The sequence below is a fragment of the Ambystoma mexicanum genome, chromosome 8 (assembly GCF_040938575.1).
Source record: "Ambystoma mexicanum isolate Mex_15411 chromosome 8, UKY_AmexF1_1, whole genome shotgun sequence".
In the NCBI taxonomy this organism is placed as follows: domain Eukaryota; kingdom Metazoa; phylum Chordata; class Amphibia; order Caudata; family Ambystomatidae; genus Ambystoma; species Ambystoma mexicanum.
Genome location: NC_090929.1, coordinates 698,568,979 through 698,590,056, shown reverse-complemented (window position 1 = coordinate 698,590,056; position 21,078 = coordinate 698,568,979). Strand labels below are relative to the sequence as shown.

At 46.2% G+C, this 21,078-nt stretch overlaps 2 protein-coding genes across 4 annotated transcripts in view; one reads left to right on the top strand and one right to left on the bottom strand.

The window, feature by feature from the left end:
• The window catches only part of LRRC20 (leucine rich repeat containing 20), a 2,045,340-nt gene that overhangs the window by 720,505 nt on the left and 1,303,757 nt on the right, over nucleotides 1–21,078 (bottom strand). The window lies entirely within an intron of this gene.
• LOC138472367 (ropporin-1-like) overlaps nucleotides 14,227–21,078 on the top strand; it is a 430,658-nt gene continuing 423,806 nt past the window's right edge. The window contains exons 1-2 of one of the 2 annotated variants that reach the window (XM_069610503.1): nucleotides 14,227–14,561; nucleotides 15,855–15,900. The gene's annotated coding sequence lies outside the window, so the exon portion shown is untranslated. The remainder of the gene's footprint in view (nucleotides 14,562–15,854; nucleotides 15,901–21,078) is intronic. The other variant, XM_069610504.1, reaches the window with a different exon arrangement.

The window sequence follows — 21,078 nt, the reverse complement described above, 5'->3', positions numbered from 1 at the left end:
CGTAGTGGTACTCTGACATCTGGGGAGAACAATGGGGCCTCATCGCAGCCTACGCTGCTCCCACACTCATGAAGGAACTCCTTGGTGAGCTACAGGAGATACTGTTGGAGGAGGAAGCAGACCTGTGGGCCCTAGGGGGGGGGACTTCAACAAAGTCATGCAAGTCACCATGGATCGATCTCACAGGAGAGCCGGAACTCGACACGCCCGGACTGCTCTGTACAAATTTGCCGAGACACTGGGGTTGTCTGACACGTGAAGAACACTGCACGACACCGATGCCGGGTTCTCATTCTACTCCAGTGCACACAAAACATTCTCGAGAATCGACTATGCCTTCATCCCTTGCAACATGTCCCATAGGCTCGTATCTGCTGAGTTTCTGGCAAGAGGTATCTCGGACCATTCTTTGCTGCTTATAACCCTGAAGAGCGCTCGCCACCGCCCAGACACCGCCTGGCGCCTGAACACATATCAGCTGGGGCTTCCCGAAATTGCAGAAGAACTGGAGAAGAAGACCACAGAATACTTCGAAATAAATGAAGTCTCCGTTGACTGCCCAATCTCGATATGGGAGGCGTATAAAATGGTCCTTTGTGGGGAAGCTATCTCCGCGGTGTCGGCCCACCGCAAACACGCCCAGAATATTGTGGACGCCGAAAGAAGAGTGACCGAGTGTGAGGAACAATTCCTTGTGCAGGGAACCAAAACCTCGCAAAAAGCCCCGATAATGGCAAAAGAAGCTCTCAGTAATATAGCCCTGGACAATGCACGGACAGGTCAGCGGCTAGTTCGGATCCAAATCTACGACAGAGGGACAAGGCAAATAAAACCCTGGCTTGCCTGGAGAGATGCAAACAAAGTAAAGGGTATGTGCGGACCATCCGATCGCTCGATGGGGAACTACTAACGGCAGACTCTGACATAGTAGAAGCATTTGTCACCTACTACGAAAAACTTTATGCCCCACCCACAACGAGCCCCACACCCACCCCCCTCTAAACTTCTCGACCGGATCAAGGTCCCGAGACTCTCAGCACAACAAGCAGACCACCTGGACACCGAAATCACAGAAAACGAAGTGCAAGAGGTGCTTGCACAGCTTCAAACCGGAAAGACCCCAGGGCCTAATGGTTTCCCAGTGGAGACTTGGAAACACCTCGGCAACACACTAACAGGACATATGCATCGCATGTTTCTCCGGAGCAAAGAACAGGGCACACTCCCCCTTGACCTCAGGAGAACATGCATAGTGGTCATACCTAAAGCCAGGAAACTTTACTTTACTTTATTACATTTGTAGTGCGCAGCCATAGACCCATGGGTGTGAGGGCGCAGACAACAGACGGACGTGACAAAAAACAAGCAGAGGCTGTCCTGAGACCAATAAGGTGACAGAAGGAGGGTGTCAAATGAAGGTACTAATTAAAAAGGAAGGTTTTTAGTCCCTTTTTGAAGTTGCTCAGTGCTGAGGAGCCTCTCAAGTGGCTGGGCAGAGCATTCCAGAGTGAAGGGGCCACACAAAAGCAAAGGCACCCAATTGCGCTTTTTTAGTTTTGGACCTTGGCTGGTGGAGAAGGTTATGGTTATTAGGGCGCACATTTCTAAGGCAAGATTTTTTTCCTATGTACCTTTGTAAGTATGGGGGCATTGTTCCCATAAGGCATTTGAAGGTAATGACCATAAGCCTGAAGGAGATACGAGCCTCCACAGGGAGCCAATGCAGGGCTCGACGTGGTTCTGAAAAATGGGACCGATAGGAGAGGCCAGCTACAACTCTAACCGCTCCGCTCTGAACTACCTGGAGTCGGTTAATGGTAGATATGCTGGAGCCTGCCAACAGACTGCAGCAATAATCTAATTTGGCTCACTTTGGAGTTCACTCTCATCCAGGTCACGCTGACCAGTGATAGGGATGACACATTGTGTGTCATCTGCATAATTAGAGAAAAGTATACCGTCTTGAGCGAGATGAGCGAAGAAGGGAGCCATAAAGATATTATAGATACAAGGTGATAGACTGGCTCCTTGCAGACCTCCAAAAAGTACCTGAATGGCAGGTGCCTTCGCCTCATTGGCACACACCCTACTAAATTTATTTGAAAGAAAAGAGAGCAGCCATTTGGTGACGGCCTGGGAGCAATTAGCTACCGACATAACCCTGTCAGCCAAGATGGAATGATCAAACAGGTCAAATGCCGCAGATTGATCTAAAGTGATTAGAAGTGAAATCTGCTGGTTGTCCAATCTCTGTAAGAGTTGAGATTTAAGGTCCAATAATGAGGTCTCTGTGCCAAAACCTTGTCTGAAACCCTATTGAAAGGGGTTGAGGATAGGGTACAAATTGAGATGTTGAGCAATTTGAGAGTATGCAACCCGGTCCAATATTTTTAACAGAAAGGGGGTGTTGGTTATTGGCCTGTAGTTGGTGGGACATTCTGATCCAGGTTGGACTTTTTTAAGAGGGGTGTGACACATTCTTGCTTCATCTCATCTGGAACAACGCCATTGAGAAGTGAAGAGTTGACAAATTTGCATATGGCATGCACCAATGAGGGAGGGCAGGCTTTGATAATAGTGGAAGCAGAGGAGTCCCCTGTGCAGTTGGTGGCTTTAAGTTTGGTGATATTGGAGGCTAATTCTTCCTCGGAAATGGGAGTAAAGTCGAAAATGGGAATATCTGGATTCCTAATGAATTTACTGCCATCACTCTGGGTGTCGAAGGCACTCTTTTTAGTAGCTATGCCTTCCCGGATTCCGTCTAATTTCTTTGACATGGCATTCTGGATATCCGAACACCAATTATCATCTTTGATAATCGTGGAGGCTACTGGTTCTGGAGAAACCTCTTGTTCTTTTAAAGTCTTAAACAATTCCCTGGAGTTAGACGATGCATGCGAAATTCTGGCATCCAGATGCGATTTCTTAGCTTCCATTATAGCTATTTTGTAGGTGTTGGATGCTTTTTTATAGTCAGATAATGCCGACTGAGATTTATTTGATTTCCAGACACAAAATAGCTTGAGGGAAGCAGCTTTAAGGGTTTGGAGTTCAGGGGAGAACCATGAGTTAGTTCTTTTAGTTTCTGCAGGTTTTTTGTTGTTTTTGTGAGGCGCAAGGGAATTGACCACCAGATTCTGTAGGGTACTGTAGTCGAAATGTGGACAAATGCATGGTCTGACTAAGGGCAGGGTGCTACCATCACGTCGTGATATGGGCTATTAATGGCAGATACCCAATCCAGGGTATGACCCAGGTTGTGGGTAGGAGCTTGAACCATTTGTTTAAAACCCAGATCTGCAAAGGATTGAGCAAGTTCAGATGCAATATGGTCATCAGTATGTCCCAGCCAATGATTGAAGTCACCCAGCACTATGAATCAGGCGTTAGGTTTCAATAGAGGAAGGAGATAGCTGGAGAGCGCCAGAGAAAGGTTGCCTGAACAGGAGGGTGGGCGATAGATCAGAATAAAGTTAACTTTTGTTTTGGGATTCATACCAATTTTTATGTGAAGAAATTCTATTCCTTCCATAAGGTATCCCTTGATCTTCCAGGCTGATAAGGATTTTTTTAGTTTGTAGGCTACACCCCCACCCCTCCCTGACTCTCTGTCCTGTCTGAGCATGCAGTACCCAGCTGGAATGGCTAGATGTAGTGAGGGGCCGGCAGCAGCAGAGCCCCACGTTTCCGTGATGGCACAGACATCAAGTTTTTTTTCTTCGATGTAGGCGGATACTTCATGTGCGTGCCTAACCAAAGATCTGGTGTTAAGCAACATACAGGTCAGAGAACCAACAGGTTGGAGGGTGGTATAGCATACATCATTATTACTATTCATCGAAATACCTGACTGTGGCGGTGGGGTTTCAGACTCTAAAAGGGGTTCCGTGGATGATCCGAAAGATGGACTCAGAGAGAGAGCAGTCTGGACTGAAAGGCAGGGGGGCTTGCAGACATGGTGAGCCAATAACATGGGCATTGGAAGGCGGAGGAAGCAGACTTATGGAAATGGTGGGGAGTGGAGCAGACTCAACGCTACAGAAGATATTTCTGGCTGCCTCTATAGCTGCCAGGACTTCCAGGATTCCCATGTTGCTCTATGCCTCGACCAGGTCCCGAAACGGCGGCACGTCTGGCCGCGGACCGGCACAGACCGGCTTGACTCCTTCGCGCTGGGTTTAAAGTAAAATAGCAGCTGAAACTACAAGGCTGCTGGGAAGTGTAGTATACTTCCCAAAACAGCACGTGCAGGGAGCTAATCCTGTTTAAATCGCAATATAGCTGATTCAAATGGTAAAAGGCAATTTACAGGCTATCACGTTGTCTAGGGTACTAAAATAACAAAATTAAACAAATAGCAGCAAGATTCTTTAAAATTGATATTAAAAATGTTACACCGCCTTATTATGTTTTAATATCAAATGGCGCTCCTAAATAAAAACCTCCAGAAGACTGTGCCTCTTATCGACCCATCTCGCTGATCAACGGAGAGGCCGAAGTCCTTGCCCGGGTACTGGCTAATAGACTGCTCAAAGTGATTTAGTCCCTCGTCCACCCAGATCCGTGTGGGTTCATGCCCAACAGGTCCGCCCGCATGAATCTACGCAGAGTCCAACTTGCTCTCGACAGGGCCCCAGAGATACCGATCCCACTAGCCCTGCTAGCAGTCGACTTTAAAAAAGCATTTGACTCTGTCGGGTGGGAGGCCCTGTGAGAAATCATGGCCCGGATATTCTTTGGGCGAGACTTCATCTCCTGGGTTAAACTCCTCTACGCATCCCCAGAGGCAACTGTGAGAGTGAACGGCAAGTCTTCCAGACTGTTTCCATTGAGTCGCGGAACCAGGCAAGGCTGCCCCTTCTCCCCCCTCCTTTTCCTGCTAGCTATCGAGCCACTGGCAATGAAACTCCAAGCGGATAAAAACTGGCCTGCATTCACCTGGCCAGGGGGTAGGAGAAGACCGTCTCTCGTTATATGCAGACGACCTCCTCATATATCTTAGCAACCCTGCGACCTCCTGTCCGATTGTGTCCCATACTCTCAAGGAATACCAAGACTTTTCCTGCCTGAAGGTAAACGATCAAAAAACCATTTACTTCCTGATTCAGGGAGGTGACGCTGTGATTCCCGAGACTTGCCCCTACCACGTCTCGATTCGAGAGTTCACATACCTAGGCATACGCATCGGCCCAACCCTAGATAGCTTCTTCCAGCTATATTTACAACCTGTACTAGACAGATTTAACAAGGACGTCTCCCACTGGCAATCTCTCCCTCCTATCACTAATGGGCAGGGCAGCCTTGTTTAAGATGATGATACTCTCAAGACTCCTATACATCCTACAAAATGCTCCACTCCCCATCCCCCACGAAACCTTTGCACTTATAGACAAAAACTTACAAACACTGCTTTGTGGGGGGGGGGGGGCAATCCAGAATCGCTCTCACAACACTCCAACGCTCAGTGTGGGAGGGAGGCATTGGGCTACCATGTATACGCACACACTATTTAGCAACACAGACGGGTGGTAAACGAATGGATGCATGCCGAAGCCGAAGCCACGCTACCACATATCTGCATTGAGACAGAGGCTATGCACCCCGCACCACCCCTCCAGGCCCTGTACGCCGACAACAATCGAATATCGAAAATGCCAAGAATGTCACTTCATATCCGCTATGCTTCGAGAGAAGCACACAAACATATTGGCTGGGGAGCAAAACACTAGCTCAACCCATATGGTACAACACACACCTCCCAGAAAATGCAGAGAATGGACTGTTTCGAGAGCTGGGAAAAAAGGGATAACCACATTGGCACACATAATCCAAGAGGTACGACTACTAGAGTTTGAAACCCTGAACGACAAATTTGGTCCGACACCTATGGACTGGTATCGACATGCACAGTTTGCTCATGCCATACGCACCCAGTTCCGAGACACAATCACTATACCTCCTTGCTCCCACCTGGAGACCAACATTCTCCCGCAACATAACCCCTCCAAAGTCACCTCCACCCTTTACCAAGCCCTTAACTCATTCAGAACTAAGGAACTTACTAAGTGAAAAGAGAGATGGGAAAGGAATCTGGGCGAACTGGAAACCAGAAGACTGGGTAGACGCATTGATGTTCCCCCCCATGCGGCTCCTACGCCCGAGGACAAGGCTCCCACTGCACCACCACGCTCATTTCCCCAACGATCTTGCAGGTGCACCATCAGTGCCAGCCCCCCAACTCATCTGATACCTCTGGCAACCACTACCTCAAAGAAACATTCACCTGTAAAGCTCTCCATTTTGCACTCCTCGGCGTGCGTTCGCTCCGGTCCCCGGGTGCAGCAATAACACAGTCCCGCCCACCAGCAAAATCATTGCACTGAGCAATGCTACAACTGCCCGCAGCGCGCAGTCAGGAACGCCTGGGCCTTTCATGGAGTAAGGTGAAATTCAAAACACAACACCAATTCTGATGCTTTCAGTGCTGCTACCCTGCCCCATTGACACTATGCCCATTGACACTATGCTACCAAATGTAATGTTGCCATGCTCCACTGCCACCATGCCTTTACTACCTAATGTGATTTTGCCATGCTCCACTGCTTCCATGCCTGTACTACCTAATGTGATGTTGCCATGCCCCACTGCTACCTTGCCCATGCTACCTAATGTGATGTTACCTCGCTCCACTGCCAGCAGCACTACAAATGGGAACCTATACCCTCATATGCCCACAGCTCCCATTCACACCACTGCCCCGTCACCAGTCTTGCCTAGCCATGTCACCTCCACCCCACCTCAAGCCCATCTTAAGTGTGTCCTCATCAACTCCAGGTCTCTGCCCACACACGCCTTGGATGTACATGACCTAATCAGCAACAACAACCTCGACCTCCTATTCCTCAGTGAAACTTGGTTGACTGATGCATCTGGACCCGCCCTTGCCCTAGCTATCCCCGCTGGATACACTATCTATAGACGTGACCGCTCCTCGCACAGAAGTGGGGGGGGGGTAGCCGTCATTGCCAAAGACTCACTCTCAATCAGGACAATCCAAAAGGACCTCGATCAGAGCTCGGACTACCTTCTACTCAAACCTAAGCACTCCCACAACTGCACCATCGCCATTCACCTCATCTATCGACCTCCTGGCCCCTCTAGTGACCTCAAAGAAGCCCACATACCCTCCTTCTCTGATAACCTCAATAAATCCTCCAAAATCCTGCTCCTGGGGAACTTCAACCTTGGACCTAATGACCCCAAAGACACACATGCCTCAGCCCTCAATAAAGCCCAGGCCACCATTGGGTTCTCACAAACCATCTCTAGCCCTACCCACACAAAGGGCCGCACCCTGGACTGGGTTTCACACCACAACTGCTCACTCAGCCACCCACTGATCTCGCCACTACCCTGGTCTGATCACCACTGCATCACCTTCAACATTACCACCCCTAAGGTCCCTCAACCACCCTCCATCCCCCTCCCAGCTGCTCTCTCACGCAGTTTGAAACTCCTCACCCACAACAATTTAGCTCTACATCTCAAGGTACCCACTTTGCTACCACCCTTCTCTAACAACCCTGAAGTTCTTGCCAACAACTTTATCCCAGGCCGTCGACCTGGTAGCACCTCTCTCCCTCAAAAAAGCAAAAAATAACAAGCACTGTAATGCGTGGTTCACCCAAGACCTCTTACAGTTGCGTGGCCAAAAAAGAAATGCCCTCATTACATGGGTCAATAACCCGACTGTAGCCACCAGAACCGCCTTTAAAACAATCTCTAAGCTCTACAAAACCGCCATCACCAACGCCAAAGCCACATCTTACAATACAAGGATTACCAATGCTAAATCTGGTAGCCGCGAAATCTTTGCCATATTCAGAGAACTAGAGACCTCTTCTGCCCCACCCTCATCAATTGTGAAGGACGAATCTTGGTGCAACTCCATTCAATCTGCCATGCTAAAAAAACTTGAGACCCTACAGGCCAAAATCCTTGCCCACCAAAAGGAGATCACCAAACTGATGATCAGTTCTGAAAACTGCGATGCCAATTCATCCCCTTTATACAACTTCAAAGATATGAGTGAATCAGAGGTCATCTCACTCCTCCAAACCATCAAACCCTCCAACTGCAAAGGTGATGTCTGCCCAGCACAAGTCATCAAGGACTGTGCCCCATTCTTAGCCCCGATCATCACAGCATTCATGAATGCCTCCTTTCGTACCGGCTCCGTCCCAGTGGGACTAAAGGAAGCATGGGTTTGTCTGCTCCTCAAGAAGCCCTCCCTTGACCCCCTCCTGCTCAGGCAATTATAGGCCCATTACCACTGTACCCTTTCTACTGAAAATACTGGATAAAGCAGCCTACCTGCAAATTCAGAAATTCCTAGAGGACAACCACATCCTTGGACTCAGACAATCAGGGTTCAGGCCTCGTCATGGGACCGAAACGGCCCTCCTTGACCTCAAAAACCAAATCGATGACATCAGAGACACCGGCAAACCTGCGCTCCTCCTACTCCTTGACCTTTCAGCCGCCTTTGACTTGGTCGATCACAAAATCCTATGCCAACACTTATCCTCTGTGGCTAACTTCTCTGACAAGGCCTGCAAATGGATAGCCTCATTTCTAAAAGACAGAGCTATGAAAGTATTTTCTGACTCCTCCTGCGCTGACCCGAGTACTATCAAATGCAGGGTTCCGCAAGGTTCTTGCATGGCCCCCACCCTCTACAACCTCTTCACAAGGCCCCTGTTTCAAATCCTGGACTCCCTGGGCATCTCATACAGGAACTATGCAGATGACACCCAGGTTCTGATCCCCCTCTCGGGAGACTACCTGTCCGACCAGAATACCCTGAACTCTGTCTACTCAGCAATCCAATCTTGGATGGCAGAAAACTGGCTATGCCTGAACAGTGAAAAGACAGAGCTTCTCCTGGTGGGTTCGCCCTCCACCCTGAGTAAACCGGGCACTCAATACTCCTCCTTCACCATTGACAACATTCCCATTCCCATCTCACCATCCATCAAAACCCTAGGTGTCTACTTAGAACCTGACGTGACCATGAACAGGCAGGTTAACGCCATAGCCTCCACGTCAGCCTACCACTCCAAACTCATCAACGCAGTCCGACCCTTCCTTTCCCAACAAAACTGCCTAACCATCGCTAGGGCCATCATTGGATCAAGGATCGACTACTGCAATGCCCTATTCATAGGCACCTCTGCCAAGAATGTTTCCAAACTCCAAATTGTTCAAAACAACGCGCTCAGAGCCGCCACGGGTCTCTTGCATAAAGAACATATCTCAGAACTCAGGAGACAGGTCCAATGGCTTCCAGTTAAGCAAAGGATCATCTTCAAAGCCCTGGCTCTGACTCAAAAGTGTCTCCACGACCTCGCGCCTCCTTACCTAGCCCTAAGAATCACCAAACCCTCTAATTACAAACCATCCAGATCTCAGTACTCTAACCTGCTATCCATCCCTAGAACACGCAAAGCCTGTGCAGGCAGCTCTAGTTTCCCTTCAGTCGCACCCACCCTGTGGAATGCCCTCCCTCCACACCTCAGGCTCATTGACTCTCACTCAGCGTTTCGCAAAGCAATCAAAACGAACCTCTTTGTCTGATGTATTTTGTGAAGTAACATACTATGTTCTAAAACTTGTGACCCTGTAATATGAACAAGCTATCTCACGGGCGGCTTCACTGTAACCCTCAAGTAAGCCTCCTTTAGCTCTCTTACAGCGCCTCAGGGCCTGCGGGCTGCTAGCGCGCTTTACAAATCCAAATAAATAAAATGGAATGCAGGGTGTAAAAAGACCCAAACATGAACTATGGGCATATTGCTATTGATCTACGTTCCGTGTAAATAACTACTCAGTGGTGCATACTAATGTTAATGCAGGGATGTAAATAGGTTTAATATTCGGTAATGACTGAAAATGCTATGAGTGGACTAATGTCACATGTTGCAGACCATTATGAAATGTGCATCGCTGGTGTTAACTGATGTCAATTGTGGGTTGTCAATTACTGGTTGCAATCCTAATCATCACATAATAATCATGTTAATTGGTGTTATCTTCATCTATGAGACTTAATGTGAAATACCCATAATGGGATCCAAAAAAGTGAGTGAAAATAAGATGCGTCCATAACTATAGACTGTCACACTAGGGTAATCAGCGGATGGAAGGAATAGACTTATATACAGTTTCTTCACACTTAAACTGAATTTATCTGCAAAACATTTGCAAAAGTGTTGCTAATGGTACATGTTCAGAGTTCATACACGTGTGATTCAACTATTCTCTCATAGTCAGCAGCTGTGCCGGACCAAATCCCAAAAATATCATCTATGAATCTGTCCAAAGATGTATATTTGTTTTCCATCCTGTGTGCATCCAGACATGGTCAGTTTTGAACTTGAACATGAAGCAGTTGGCATATGTTGATGCCATCATGGCTGCAATTGCTGTGCCTGAGACCTGAATAAGAAATTTGAATTGCAACAGTATCAAAATGAATTCCTTCTGTGCTCCAATTTCTGTGGTCCTAAGGAGCATCTATTCAATGGCTTCTTGCCCAAGGTCATGAGGTATTGATGTATATAGGCTTTTGATATCAGCTGTAAATAGAATGAAGCTGCTGTTGAATATGGTGAACCTCAGAAGTTGTAGAAAGTGAGTCGTGTCCTTGATGTATGTGTGTGTTTGTTGAATGAGAGGTTGTAGAAAAAAGTCCACATATTTCCCTTGAGGTTGTAAAATGCTATTCATGCCAGCCACTATGGGCCTACCTAGTGGTTTCAGGGCGTCTTTATGGACTTTCGGTAGCGTATAAAAGTTGGGAATCCTCCGGTGTTGTTTGAGTAAGAATTTATGCGTGTTGTGATTAATCCAATTTAGATCTTCTGCCTTGTTCAATAGTTCTTCTAGATTCTGTTTGATAGTCACAGTAGGGTCTCGGTCAAGGGGAGCATAAATGTTGCGGTCTTCTAGTTGTCTTAGACATTCAGCTTCATAGTCTATAGTTTTCATAATTACTAGCGCCCTGCCTGTGTCTGCCAGGCGGATGGTGATCTCCTTTGCGCTGTAAAAATTCTTGATTAGATTAATCTCATGGGGTTTTAAATTCTTGTTGGTCGGACGCTTGAAGTTAAGCTTCTCGAGGTCTCTGAGGACTTTCCTGTAGAATATCTCTACCAATGGGATTGAAATTGGTGGCATAAAATGACTCTTTGCTCTAAATTCTTTAAACTCAGGTCCATCTCTTGCTGTAGGGTTCTGTTTGTTGGTATTTAATTCATCAAAGAACGCATTCAATTTCAATTTCCTGGTGAACCAGAAAAGTTCAACCTTGCTGTGAAATAGAGATGTACCATATGTTGGTACGAAACTGAAGCCCTTTTTTACAGTTTCTTCCTCGCTCAATGTTAATGGTCTGTCTGAGATGTTAAGCACTAGGTTTTCTTCTGTTGCTGTCTCGTCAGAGGGCCTTCATTTTGGTTTCCTTTTGCCCCTTCACATTCTTTTGGTCTGGTGTGTAAAAACCAGATGAAGTGCTTGCAGGGTTCTATTAAGGTGGTACTGTGCTCGTTTAACACAGTTGATGTCCCTGCTCTATTGGTTGTTTCGTGTTGGGAGTCCGAATCTGAGCTTGAGGCATTACTGAAGTTATTGGGTTGGTTGCCACGTGGTTTAGTTGGTGGTCATGGTCCATATTTTTCCATCCACGTATAGACTTTCTCGTGGAGGTAGTCATACTTGTCCCTCTTAAATTTGCAAAGGGAGCCCCCACGTTTTACGGACACCTGAGAGCAAGGGGCGGAATGCCAATATACCTGCCATTGAGCTATTCATGCAAATAGTTTTTTGTTCGCCATTATTCGTATGTACTCAGTTCTTGTTGTGTAGCTTAGATAGTTAGGAATGTAACCCCCACCGACCTGACCTTCACTGCGACGATGAGCCCAGCTGACCACGTGCACCGTGACTGACAAAGAGACGGCAACCAATGAGACCCAGGCATACCATATGGAGTTGGGATTAGTATATGTACCCTGCCAATCGATTCTGTTACCTATGTGTGATGTCATTTCATGACGCTTGGTTCCCTTTTAATGTGCTCCCCGTGTATCTGTTGGCAGAGCACTCTCGGGCAGCAGAGACCTCTGCTTGCGTTTATCTTATATACATTTGTTTTACTTGCAATTTATCTATTGGTTTCATTCCCTTGCGCGGTGTGTCCATTATTTGGTCTTGGATATTGCGTGCATTGTAGGGAGTGAGCCTTCACAAGCCTGCCCAAAATCCCTCTCGATGCTCTTTTGAGCTTTTAGCAAGGTAGTGAAGATGCCAATGTCCTTCACCATCTTCTTGATATCTTTGTAAGAGAAAACCCCTGGCTGCCGCGCAAGGTACCCTGTCACCCCGCCAGCTCAGGGTTGATCGAATCAACAGCAACATCTATCTATCAGTTGGAAGAGTGGCATTAGCATTGCCCAGCAATACAGTCCGAGCACTGAGCAAAATGTGATATGGCCTGCTGAGACAGGTTATACAATATAACAACCCTTTCAGTGCCCCTAGGATGCATATTTACATCCTAAAATATTGGTCCCATTTTGCCCTTAGGACTTGTGTTTCTCTATACAGACTAAACCGGGGCAGAGCAACAGGGGATCTGAGCAGCCCTGCAAATCATATGGACTTCCTGCCACACCTCATCTCTGGCTGCAGCTATCTGGGTGTCCGACAGAAGGGTCTAGAATTAATATCCCATGAAAAAGTTATAAAAGGTATGTCAGCTAGCTGGTTTGAGCTTTCATTAATTATGTCTTGAAGCTACTAATCCAGCGTTGCCCTTTTGTATACATTTGAAACCTATTGTACTCTTTGAAGATTTTAATTTATAAACTTTAAAATATGTGCACTTTATGCCACAAGAAACCAATTTTCCACCTTAATGAGGCAGAGTCAATGTCACAACTATACATTTTCCCCTTAATTATGTCAAGTCGGGGTTCCAACTATAAATGTTTCTATCTTCCATTCCCACATTTAATTATGTGCAATGTTCCATGCATTAGCGGCTAGGGCGCTTTCTGTAACTAAACCTAATCTTTGACTGCTAATACAGGCCTATGGGGCCAAAGTTGAATATTTTCTCTGTAGCTCTTCACCAGAAGGTTTTGTATGAAGGCAGATCTTCCTCCATGAATTTAATTTTGCACGGTGAGGTCCTAGATAGGCCCCTTCCAAATTACCATTCTAAATGACTTTATTAGTCAAGTCTTAGTCAAGTCTTTTCCTATGTCTTAATAATTGTTCATACATTCTTTTAAGGTAGATTCCAGAATGGAGCTTTCCTTTCCCACTATTCCATACCAAGGAGAGGCCTCCCTTAAACACCATTCGGAAATGCAGGAATCAGAAAAGCTGACTCTGAATCTTCAAGTACTGTCCTGCACTTCATCCTTCCTTCAGCCCAGAAAACCCATACACTGATCCAGAAGCACTACTCACCAGTACTACTCAGTCGCTTTTTCCTGATATTGTGGCTCCTTGACTCTAGGTTGGCACAATATTAATCTTGTCTCCCTCATTGAAGAGATATTTCCGTTGCTAAGGCCCAGTGGAGGTGGTTGCATTGATGATGTGTGGAGTGAAGCCTAGAGCTGGTAAAAGATCCTTGACTCTGCCTTAGATGCTTCCACATCTACAGCAAGGGTGGCTCTATTAATTGCATCAGTATTTCTACAGATCCAGTCATAAATCAAAACAATGGAAAAGATCATGGTGTAATAAGGAACTGCACCTTATATGATTAACACAAATGGACCCATAGTTGTTCCTACAGATAAACCAGCATCCTACCCCACCACACGCCTATTAGCTGAAGAATGACAGACACATTAAAGATAGACATTCTGATCCTAGTCCAAAGGAAAGCATTCATCTTGTGAGATGGATCACCATTTTGCAACACTCAAAACAAACTTTCCCAGAGACGAATACAGAACAAAACATATCTGAACAACTTCAAAATATCTCAACAAAAAAAGGCAATGTACTTTAAAAAAAAAATCAATCCCTCAAATCTACAGCTCATTTCATACCATCAACCTCCAGTTAGCCAGTTAGCTCACAAACAGCTGAACATATTTGTTCCTCTGATGTCACAATGGCACATAATTTGTAACCTGCCCATGGGTCATATGCTGTCTGGTAGTGGTGCTGGGGGTGGGGGGAGGACAAGGCAGGGTATGGATTTATGAAGCAGGAACCATATTGTGGCAAAACAATGACAGATCCACTTTGCTGACTTCATGTCTTTGTGTTACCAATGAGGACCAGACTAAAAGTTAAGTGAGAGGAAACAACATCATTGGATCTGCTGTTGTGACATCACCCGGTTACTTGGATACCAAGTCAGCTGTTGTGAGCAAGAAGAAATCCAAGCAAAAGGGACTCCCTCACTCTTGCTTAGTAACAGCCTCGAGAGCCCGGCAGCAGGAGGCGTGACAGTTCATGCAGACATTCTAATTCAGGTTAGTGGAATACTTTCCAAAATTGTGTTGGAATAGCAGGTGTCAAGCAGGTCCTTCAACTGTGGTTCTGCTTTTGGTGAGCCAACCGTGTGCCAGGACTCGCTTTTTTCTGAAGAAGAGGGGTAAAATAGTAATGTGCAGTCCTAGTGGGACTGTTCAAACCCACAGCGCATGGTCATTATATCTAAAGGCATTGTATCAATACGGTTCTACATTATGGCATAGCTAGATCCATATAGTAATACTGGAACATCATCACCAGTGATGTCTGTAGGTAGCCAAACCGAATAGACGGTTAGAAATTGCAAATCTAAATGTCTGATCTTCCACTACCAAGCCAACCAGCAAACATGCAACGCACATGGGGCCACAATTTGCAGATATAGATGCAGCTTTACACATCTGGGGCCATTTGTCCAAAAAGGTTTTCTCTCACTTTTATTTTATAACTTTTTTGTTTTAGTTTATTTGTGGGAAGGCTCATGACGACTGAGGAATCATATATGTATGGATAATGTACATTCTTGTTATTAGTCAACATATTGCTATTTTGAGATAATTTATTTTGCTGGTCATTTATCCAGAGCCACACATCACTTGAAACAGATATTTTAGAGTGGTTGCATATGTTTTTTTTTTTTGTTTTACCACAATGAATACAAAACAATATGTGAAAACCACTATTAACATTTTTTGAGCTGCTAGGGTTTAGAATTTAAAATTGTCTATGTAAATTCCCTTCCATCAGGCAGGTTCACTAGTAAAGGTCCAGCTGCCATAATGACCATTCAGTAGCATGGCTCTCACCATGGACCTAAAAAGCAAGATGAGTTGTAGGGGAGAGAATGCTTCCAGTAAAATAAAGTTATGCTTTGCTCCTCCCAGTCCGACGTTATCAGGGACACCCTCCAAAAAGATTGGCTCTAGTCAGTCCAGATGAATGAAACCCTAAACAGCAAACAGGACTGCTGGAAGGCCTGGTTTACTGGCAAATTATATAGTTCGGTTACACTTCCTAAAATCAATATAAATCTACTATGGCTGCTGTGGAGTAGTGGCAATGACTGCTATTTTCCTAACGCCTTGGGGGTTCCCCTTCAATGTTTCAAGTGATTTCAATCAAAGGATGGATTATAATATGTATATATGACAGTAACCTAACTTGTCCCATGTTTTAATTTTGTGTCACTTACATACTAACATTCACCAGTATGCTAATGTTATAGCAACAGTACATATATTACACATGTACAGAGCCAACATAACTTTTAACAGGCCTTTTCATTTATTCAGGCATTTGCGAAGGAGTGGATGGATTTATGAAACAGGTTACAGTTTGGTAAGTGAAACATTCATATAATAATCTAACTGTACCTGTATACCTGAAACGTTTGGTTTTAATCCACAAATGAAACAGATCATGGTCTTCAGAAAATCCATATCAAGTCCAAAAAGGCAATACCTTACTAATACCCCAAAATAGTCAGATCAATTTACAACCCTATACATATTAGTAAACCAAGTTACAGGAAGGGATGTGAGATGGGAAGATAGATTCAACAGACTACCAAACACACACACACACATGGACAACTATATGGAAACATTATCAAATATACCAATTTAAAAATGAAACCCAGATTTGTTCAAATGTGTACCCACTTTCCCTTCTTCTAACCTCTGACTTTTCAAAAGTAGTCAGAGAGCTCATGCCTGACAAGCAATTATCTACACTAGTTTCCCTATGTTTCCAATACCTCAAAATTACTTCTTTACCCACTATTAAAGCTCTTCGTAGAAACCCCACTCGAGCGAGGGCAGACTCTAAATCTGTTAACATAAACTAGGTAAAATTAAACGGCAAATGACGTATGCAACAGTTCATTATAATATTCAGTTGAATAAATCTGTCCCCACAATTGACTGACCATTCTGCATTCATATACCATACGTAATCATATTACCTGATGTGGGCTGCATGCCAAGCATTTGGGTCATTAAGCGAACAGAGCCTTAGCATGCTATCAGGTTACCAATATAATCAGGGAGGAATCTTCTCTTGAATATAAATCAGTGATTGATCTATAGAACAACCAAACAAATCATATGGTTCCATTTAATTTTATCATTGCCAATTTCTAATGCATATCATTTACCGACCAGTTCGTTATAGCCGTGGTATGAAACAATGCAACCAGCATAATGAATATTGTAGAAGAACTAGTTACTCTTACCTTGTAACGTTCTTTCGATGGGATGTTCCTCCGACGTATTCCTTATCTTAGATAGAAATCCTTCAGCTTTGCTGGCCTCGGAAAATTTTTTCGCCAGAGGGCGCTGCGCGTCGATGATCGCCGAGTCGATGACCCTCGACGGCCTCCGTGCCGACGTCGACGTCATCCTGCCTATAAAGGCCGCGCGCAGCGTCCGTTGCTCAGTTCCGTTTTGTAGTCCCCAGTAATGTTTTTGGATTAGACTAATCACCTTGAAGGAGCATAGGCTGCAAACCCACAGGAAGTCATACTGCGGGGATGGATGGGAGGGTCGATAAGGAATACGTCGGAGGAACATCCCATCGAAAGAACGTTACAAGGTAAGAGTAACTAGTTCTTCGAAGGGATTGTGTCCTCCGACGTATTCCTTATCTTAGATAGACTCCCATAGCAGTGGTATTGTGACTGGAGGCGGGAGTAATAAAAGTTATGTTACCCTTCCAGAATGGACAGAGTGTAACACAGCCTTGCCGAATCTAGTTTCTTGACTAGAGGAGGAATCCAGGCTATAGAATTTGGTAAATGTATGTGCGGACGACCATGTGGCAGCCGCACATATATCTCGAATTGGCACCCCTCTTTGAAGGGCTGAGGATGTTGCGATACCCCTGGTAGAATGAGCCCTTAGATTTTGAGGAGGCTCCTTTCCTGCCAATTTGTAGCACTCCAGAATGGCTAAAATAATCCATCTGGAGATGGTTTGTTTTGTTATTGGAAGGCCCAACTTATGTCCTGCATAACCTACAAAGAGTTGGTCTGCTTGTCTGATCTTAGCCAATCTGCTGATATAAAAGCTCAAGGCTCGCTTAGGGTCCAGCCTGTGCAGTCTCTCTTCCTCCTTCCCCGGATGAGGAGGAGGGTAGAAAGAAGGTAATATAATCTTCTGAGTGATGTGAAACTCCGAGACTACCTTCGGGAGGAAGTTAGGCTTCACCTGAAGAACAACTTTGTCCTTGTAAAAGATTGTATGTGGAGGTTTACACGATAAGGCTTGCAACTCGCTAACCCTTCTAGCAGATGTCAATGCTATTAGCAAAACAGTTTTGAGGGTGAGAAGCTTCAATGAACAAGAGTGTAGTGGTTCAAAAGGGGCACCCTTTAGGAAGTTTAAAATTAGGTTTAAATCCCATAAGGGAACTTGAAAAGGTTTCGGGGGATAAACATTAGTTAATCCTTTTAGGTATTGTATTACCAATGGAATTTTGAAGTATGAAGGCTCCTCTGCAGTGCGCTTAAAGATTGATAGCGCTGCGAGATAGCCCTTAATTGTGCCAACCTGTAGGCCTGAATTAGCCAGGTAAAGTAAGAATGACAACACCATAGGTGTACCACAAGAAAAGGGTTCAATATTCTTTTCTCTGCACCAGCTGCAAAATTTGTTCCAACGGCAGCGGTATAGAGTTTTAGTTGCCGGCCTTTTGGCCGAAAGCAACACCTCCATAACATCATCCGGAAGGTCCCAATCCTTGTACCTCAACCTTTCAGACACCAAGCGTGAAGGTTGAGGGTCTTGATGGCTGGATGGAGAACCTGACCTTCCTTCTGCGAGAGAAGATCCTCTCTGTATGGCAGTCGAATTGGAGGGCAGATGGACATGTCTAGAAGGTCCGGGTACCACGTTCTCCTGGCCCAATCCGGGGCAATTAGGATCATGGTCTTCCGAAACCTTCTCAACCTCCTGATCATTTGAGGAATGACAGGGACCGGAGGGAACGCGTACAGAAGTGGGAACTCCCAGTCCACTACGAACGCATCTCCTAGAGCTCCTCTCGGGGGAAATTCCCTTGAGCAAAATCTGTCGCACTTCCTGTTGATACTGGTGGCGAACAGATCCACTTGAGGGGTTCCCCAAAGGGCGAAGATCTCTTGAAGGACTTCCTGAGCTATCTCCCACTCGTGAGAGACTGTGCTCTGCCTGCTCAGAGCGTCCGCTGTCAAGTTCTTCTCTCCGGCTAGGTGAATTGCCGATAGAGAGATTCCTTCCTGAATTGCCCAAAACCAGAGCTGCATCGCCTCTCTGCACAGTGGTAGTGAGCCTACGCCTCCTCTTTTGTTGAGGTAGTGCATGGCCACTGTATTGTCCGTCATTATTAGGACGTTTCTTCCCCGTACAGACGGCAGAAAAGCCTTCAGCGCTAGTCTGATGGCTCTCAGCTCCAACAGGTTGATATGTAGTCTGGACTCCGATGGAGACCAACGACCGCTGATGGTCAAGTCGTTGGCGTGAGCTCCCCACCCCGTGAGTGAGGCATCCGTGACTACTGTTATCTCCGGCCATGGTTGCCAAAACATTTCTCCTTTCAGGATGTTCTCCCGACAGGCCCACCACTGAAGGTCTCGGGCTACTTTGACCGGGATCCGAAGGAGATCTGTCATCCTTCCTGAGAACTGTGACCACTGAGTTCTCAGTGCCCACTGGAGGGATCTCATTCTCAGGCGAGCCTCCGGCACGAGAAATATGCAGGATGCCATGAGGCCTAGCAACCTCAGAAAGTCGTAGGCTGGGAGATATTGGGCATTCTGAAATCTGATGACCATCTGCAGAATATCTCGAGCCCTCACCTCTGGTGGCAAGGCTCTTCCCAGGGAAGTGTCCAGGACTGCTCCAATGAATTGGAGTCTCTGTGATGGTATCATCTGTGACTTCTTTAAATTGAGGGAGAAGCCCAGCTTGTGAAGGAAGTGGCAAACATAATCTAGTTGTCTCTGAGCCTGTTCCGAAGATACAGCTCTGATCAACCAATCGTCTAGGTAAGGGTAGACATGAATCCCTTCCCTCCTTAGACTTGCAGCCACAACCGACATTAGCTTGGTAAAGACCCTCGGGGCGGAGGTTAGCCCAAATGGCAGAACTCGAAATTGATAATGAGAGCTGCCAATTGCGAACCTCAGGTATCTCCTGTGCCTGGGATGGATCGGCACATGGAAATAAGCGTCCTGGAGGTCTAGAGATACCAACCAGTCCTGAAGCTGGAGGGCCTGAAGGATCTGAGAGAGAGTCACCATCTTGAACTTGTCCTTTCGGAGGAATTTGTTCAATTCCCGTAAGTCTAAGATGGGTCTCAGTCCTCCGTCCTTCTTCGGTATTATGAAGTAGGGGGAGTACCAACCCTTGTTCCTTTCCGCTACAGGTACCAGTTCTATGGCACCTTTCTCTAGCAGGTCTAAAACCTCCTGCAAGAGGAGCGGATCTGGAAGCTTCAAAGGGTTGTTCCCCGGTGGATGACTCTGAGGGATATGTAGGAAGGGCAGGCAGTAACCTTGGGCCACTGTCTCCAGAGCCCAAGCATCTGACGTAATAGCCTGCCATTCCGTCAGATGGTGAGTTAACCTGCCCCCTACTGGTGTTCTGTGAGGGGAGACCTCAGAGTGGTTTTGAAGCGGCTGATGCAGTTGCCGAAGGTAAAGTGGCTCCTGCTCCTGCGGGTGCGGCTTTCTTTCCCCTACCCCGTCCACCACGGGTAAATCTTCCTTGGCCTCTTTGAGCCGGTCGTCCTCTGCCCTTTCCATATGAGGAATAGTAACGAAAGGACCGTCCTCTCCACGATGATCCCGAAGGACGAAAGGTATTCTGACGGATAGCAGCTCCCAATGACTTGGCTGCTGCCTTGGACGTTTGCAGTTTCTCCAAACTGTCATCCGCCTTCTTTCCAAAGAGGGTAGAACCGTCAAAGGGCATATTCAAAAGCCTGGTTTGCACGTCAGAGGCAAAACCAGACTTCCTCAACCACGCATGCCTGCGGATTGTGGTACTTGCCGCCATGGCCCTGCTGATACTGTCAGCAGAATCTAGGCCAGTTTGTAGGGTCTCGCACATCGCATCTTTACCATCCCTGATGATGTTTAAAAATGCGTCCCTTTCCTCTCCTTCTTGGAGGCAGTCAGCCGCTGATGAAGCGCACTCCCAAAGGGTGTGGCTGAACCTAGCGAGCGTACAGGTCGCGTTAATAGACTTTAACGCCATGCTACAGGCAGAAAAAACCTTCTTAGCCATGGCATCATACTTTTTGTCATCCTTATCCTGCGGAGCAGTGGGGTATGCAGATGTGCTGCCTGATGAGGTTGCAGCCTGTACAACTAAGCTCTCAGGAGTAGGGTGTTTTGACAAATATTCAGGGTCAGAACTAGCCACCCTGTATTTTGTTGACAGTTTTTTATTTACTGCCGGGATAATTTCCGGCGTTTCCCAGTTTGTCAAAATCCTTCTCTGTAGAGCAGAGTGAAATGGAACCACAGGATCCTCC